We start from the raw sequence: 5,923 nt of genomic DNA, 5'->3' as shown, positions 1-5,923 counted from the left end.
AAGTTGATACCATAATTTACCCATCAGAGACCACCTCTTGCCAACTGTGCACATCGACTTGAAAACTGTTTAATTTCCAAATAGTAAACAATAATAGACATATGTTTCACCTAATAATACTCAACTGTCCTGTGTACAACCAGAAAGGCACTACATCTTCCCAGGACAGGGTGCAAGTCCTTAGGTAACATTCGATCTTAAACTTTATATCCAATGACTTAAATAGTATAATATGACCCACACAACTTACATCATAAAGAAGAAAACAAGATATTTGCTTATGTACAAATGCAAACATATTCATAACAAAACAAGGAGAAAATATTCATACAATTGCAGCCCTTGTTGCTGTAACTGGTCATGCAATCAAAGTTCATATTTATGGTGTGGGCCATGGTGGCTTAGCAGGTAGAGTTCTTGCCTGCCATGCCAGACACCCGGGTTCAATTTCAGGTGCCTACTCATGCAAAAAAAGAAAAAAAGGTTCATATTTATCACTATGTTCTTCTACTATCCATTCCATCTCTCCTTTACCTTCAGCAAGCAGTTCAGCTGACTGTAGTTCTTTGCCAGGTGGGATGACCTGAACTTTCATTCCTGAGATTTCTGGACCAATCATGAGATTAATAGTCCTGTTTGGATTGGGTGTTGCACTTTTCCATTGACTTTAATTACAGAGCATGGTGGTACTAAATGATGCCTTATGGGGATATCCTGTACTGCAGGAAAGCACTTCTTTTTCTTCCTTGTGTAGTTGCAGTCCTGTTTCCCCTTCATAGTCAAGATCAATCACCCCAGACAGAACAGTAATCCCCTTTCATCTCAGACAGAACAGTAATCCCCTTTCATTCCTGCTGAGTCAGTGGCATGAGAAGTCCTTCATGACCAGGTGGCAATTTTAACTTCCAGTTTAATGGAATAATTGTTGTGCCTCTTGCACAACAAGGAGCAGTCCTACTTTTGGAATAAAGACCTGTAGACCAGTAGAGCTTAAAGTTGCAGGGACAGGAAGCAAATATTTTCCTAGTGCATCACTAGGTGTCATAGTGAGTAATTCTATTCCCATTTCTGCTCCTTGGTTCATAGACCCATGAATACTGGCCTGACTGCTGCTGCAAGGATATTTCATGGTTGGTTGATAAATTGGAAGGCTGGTGTATTAAATAATCAGTCCATTGATTTCATCTGTGGCTGATTATATCTGTGATCACCTAAGGTTTTTCTCCCACAATGATATAGCCTCATCAGTTGAAGGGAGAAGTGATGCCCTTTCGCATGAATACCAGCTATGGGAGAAACAATATCATGGAGTGAACACTGATTCAGACCATAAACAGCCTCCTAGAATACATTGCCCCAGTCCTACAAGTTCTTGCCCCCTAGATGACACCATAATTGGGTGTTCAAATGACCATTCCAACAGTCTGTCAATCCAGCTGCCTCTAGATGATTGGGAACAAGGTAAGATGAGATAATTCCATGAGCATGTACCCATTCCTGCACTTCAGTTCCTGAAGTGAGTTTGTTGATCAGAAGCAATGCTGTGTGAAATACCTTGACGGTGGATAAGGCTTTCTATAAGTATTTGTATGGTAGTTTTTGTAAAAGTATTGCATGCAGGGAGTGCAAACCCACATGTGTCTATTCCAGTTAGAACAAATCACTGTCCTTCCATGATGGAAATGGTCCAATGTAATCAACCTGCCACCAGGTAACAGGTTGATCAGCTCAGGGAATGGTGACATATCTGGGACTATTTGTGGGTCCATGCTGTGGATAGATTGTGCAGTGGCCATAGCCAGGTCAGCCTTGGTGAATAGAAGTCCATGTTTGCTGAGCTCATGTATAACCGCCATCCCTACCACCATGTCCGCTTTGTTCGTGAGCCCATTGTGCAGTGGCAGGGGTGACTGGGGAAAGAGGATGACTTGTATCTACAGAATGGCCATCGTATTTACTTGATTATTAAAACTTTCCTTTGCTGAAGTCACCCTCTGGTGAGTCTGTACATGGGACATGAATATTTTCATGTTCGTTTTCCATTTAGAAAGGTCTATCCATGTTTGTCTTCCCCAGGCTTCTTTGTCACCAATTATCTAATCATGATCCTTCCAAGTCCCTGACTATTCCTAACAGCCCATGAGTCAGTATAAAAATATACCTCTTACCCTTTCTTCTAAGAAAAATGAACAGCCAGGTGCACTGTTTCAAATTTCACACACTGGGAGGATTTCCCATCACCACTGTCCTTTAAGGACATCCCAGAATGGACTTATAGAGCTGCAGCTGTCCAGTTCTCAGTGGCCCCTGCATTTTTGGAGAACCATCTGTAAACATGGCCTGAGTTTTGTCTTCCTCAGTTAACTGACCATAAGGAACTCCACAAGAGACCATCATTCTGGTCTGAGAAAGAGGAAGTAATGTAGCAGGAGTGGGGACCACAGACATTTGAGCCACTTCTCCATGTAACTTCCTTGTGCCTTCAGGAACTGCTCCAACCATGTCTATAACACACCATTTCCATTTTATGATGGAGTGTTGCTGTGCATGCCCAACTTCATGGCTTGTTGTGTCAGACAATATCCAGCTCATGATAGACAACTTTGCTCTCATGGCAAATTGGTGACTCATGATTACACATTCAGTTTCTACTAAGGCCCTGTAGCAAGCTAAATACTGTTTCTCAACAGGAGAGTACTTATTTGCAGTAGATGGTAAGGCTTTGCTCCAAAATTTTAAGGATCTACATTGTGATTCTCTTGTAGAGTCCTGCCAAAGGTTTGAGAGAACATCCTTATTTGCCACTGATACTTCCAGCACCATTGGATCTGCTGGAACATATAACCCAAGTGTCAGGGCAGCTTGCACAGCAGCATGGATATGTCACAGAGCCTCGTCTTGTTTTGATCTCCACTCAAAACCAGCAGCTTTTCTTGTCACTTGATAATTGGGCCAAAGTAGCACACCCAAATGAGGAATATGTTGCTTCCAAAATCTAGAGGCCAACTAGGCATGGTGCCTCTTTCTTTGGTCATAGGAGGGTCATAGGAGGGTCCACATGAAAATCTTATCCTTTGCCTTAGTAGGGATATCTCAACATGCCCCACACCACTAAAAATTTCATTGAGCTGGGAGGCTCCTGTATTTTTGTTGGATTTATTGCCCATTCCCTGAAACACAAATGCCTTACCAATAAGTCTAGAGTAGTTGCTACTTCTTGTTCACTGGGTCCAAAAACCGTGAAACAATCAACATAATGGGCCCATGTGATGTCTTGTGGGAGAAAGAAAGATCAAGATCTCTGTGGAAAAGATAGTGACATAGGGTGAAGACTGATATACCTCTGAGGCAGTTCAGTGAAGGTATACGGCTAGTCTTACCAGCTGAATGATAACTGCTTCTGGTGGTTCTTGCTGACAGCTATTGTGAAAAAAAGCATATGCCAGATCAATAGCTGTGTACCAGTTACCAGGTAGTGTGTTAAATTGCTCAGGTAATGATACTACATCTGGAACAGCAGGTACAACTAGAGTCACCATCTGGTTAAGTTTATGATAACTCACTGTCATCCTCCATGTTCCATGTTTTCTGCACAGACCAAATAGAAGAGTTGATTAGGGATCTGATGGGAATTACCACCAATTCACTCTTCAAGTCCTTAAAAATGGCACTGATCTTTGCAATCCCTCCAGGAATACAGAATTGCTTCTAATACACTACTTTGTGAGCTAGGGACAGTTCTTGTGGCTTCCACTTCACCTTTCCTACCATAACAGCCCTCACTTCATGACTCAGAGAACCAATGTAGGGATTCTGTCAGTTGCTGAGTATGTCGATTCCAATTATGCATTCTGGAACTGAGGAAATGACTGAAGAATGGTTCTAGGGACTGATTTGACCCACTGTGAGATGGTCCTGAGCTAAAACTCCATCAAACAGCTGACCTCTATAAGCCTACTTGTAGACCAGAGAATCATTTTGGGTCTCTTGGAATTAGTGTAATATCTGAGCCAGTGTCAAATAACCCTCCAAATTTCTGATCATTTCCTCTTCCCCAGTGCACAGTCACCCTGGTAAAAGGCCATAAGCCTTCCTTGGGGAAGGTGGCAAGAAAAGTTATTAGTGTAAATTTTGGGCAGTGTAAAAACATCTTTCCCCAAGGGTACCCAGCCTCATTCAATGGGCTCTGGGTCTGTAAACTGTATCAAGTCTGGGAATTGATTAAGGAGGAATGACTCTCCATTTGTGTAATTCAAGTTAGATTTCTGTTCATCTGACCTGGAATTCTGCTTATACAGCTCAAAAAAGTATCTAGTAGACTGCCCACCTATTTTTCTTCTACAACTCCACGATCTAGTAACCAGTGCCACAAATCTCTGCAAGTAGGATTATTTGGACTGCTGTTTTGACTCTGCTGTCCATTACAGTGGTCATGCCCACTTTATCTATGGTGATTAACTGTCACCACATGGCTTCCGCCAATTCAGGATCAGATACCGCCATTGTGTTTAAAGGTTACAACTCAGTGACAGCAATTTCCACAGTTATATCTGATCCACAGGGAGAGATGACTAGAGAGCTCTTCAGGGATGATGGAGGTAGTCTCATGAATTCACTTCTCAAGTTTCTGGTGAAAGATGTGTCCTCTGGATATTCCTGGGATGTGTGAGCAAGTCTCTCATGAAAATTCACTCTGACATTCCAATCTCTCTAAGCCTCTGAATTCCCTCATCTACATTATACCAAGGTAGTTCTGACATTTCAACCTCAGGTAATGTTGGCCATATTTTGACCCATGTTTCAGCCAATCAACCAAACTGTTAATATCCTTTATAATCCATTGAACTACAACATTGAATGGAGAATCTTTGCTTAGTGGGCCTGTATCAATAAACTCAAATGGATCCAAATTTATATTCCTCCCACCATTATCCCACATCCTTAATATCCATTCCTCCACATATTCCCCTGATTTCTGTCTATATAGATTAGAAAACTCATGCAGTTATTTTAGAGTGCAGTGTACCTCCTCATGAGTTACACTTTACACCTCACCTTTCAGGGCTTGTCAGGACTTTAGTCTATTTATAGGTCTTGAATAAAAGAGGGTTGGTGAAGGTGGGTCACGAAAAGAAATAGATGTGCCTTTCAAGCCAATCACCCCAAGACATTCTGTTGCAGTTTCATCTGGTGAAATAGGATTATTCACCCCAGAAAGAGGAGTGAAGGCTGTTTCTCCAGGGGAGGTAGGTTACATGGTTAGCAGGTACTGAAGGGTTAACCTCCTTACATGGAGGTTGGATGGCAGACTCTTCTCAGGAGACTGGATGTTAGAAAGCTGTGTCTCAATGCAGGCTGGAAATCAGGAAACTCTTTCCTTAGGGCAGTCCATTACATCTATGTAGCAAAGCCTCAGCAGATTTCAGGGATTCTGTCTCCCCATTGCCATCATCATTAAGTCTTATATTCCCACTCTGTGCTTCAGGATCACATTTTTTTTTTCAATCAAAGCCCTTACTTTAACAACAGACAACCTGCATGGTTGAGATTTTAGTTTATGATGTAAGACTGCTATTCACACAACGAGGTTTCATGTCTGGTTTTCAGAGCTCTTAGGTTGCCACCACAGGAAATAAGATTTTCACATGGAAACTTTAACAACATTCATATGGTGCTTAAGGTGCAAATTTATAGGCTTCAGATCCTCTTTTTCCCTTAACACTGTATCAAGCCTGTCCAACATAAACCAACCAACATCAACATTCTTAATTCCACAAAGCTTCATAAAGTGTCAAAACATTCTCACCTAGAGCCTTGCCTTGTATAAGTATACAACTAGCAGAATCTATGGTGACATTTTGAGTACCCCTTTTTTCCACTTCACCCAATTGACTGTCAGTGCCATCTTGATTATTGGAAACAG

At 41.8% G+C, this 5,923-nt stretch overlaps 1 pseudogene; it reads right to left on the bottom strand.

Moving 5' to 3' along the window:
* Positions 1-300: 300 nt before the first annotated feature.
* On the bottom strand, positions 301-4,150 carry LOC143645734 (uncharacterized; annotated as a pseudogene).
* Positions 4,151-5,923: the final 1,773 nt, after the last annotated feature.

The sequence above is a fragment of the Tamandua tetradactyla genome, chromosome 9 (assembly GCF_023851605.1).
Source record: "Tamandua tetradactyla isolate mTamTet1 chromosome 9, mTamTet1.pri, whole genome shotgun sequence".
Lineage (NCBI taxonomy): Eukaryota > Metazoa > Chordata > Mammalia > Pilosa > Myrmecophagidae > Tamandua > Tamandua tetradactyla.
Note: the sequence above shows the minus strand (reverse complement) of the source record. Positions and strands in the feature narration are given on the sequence as shown.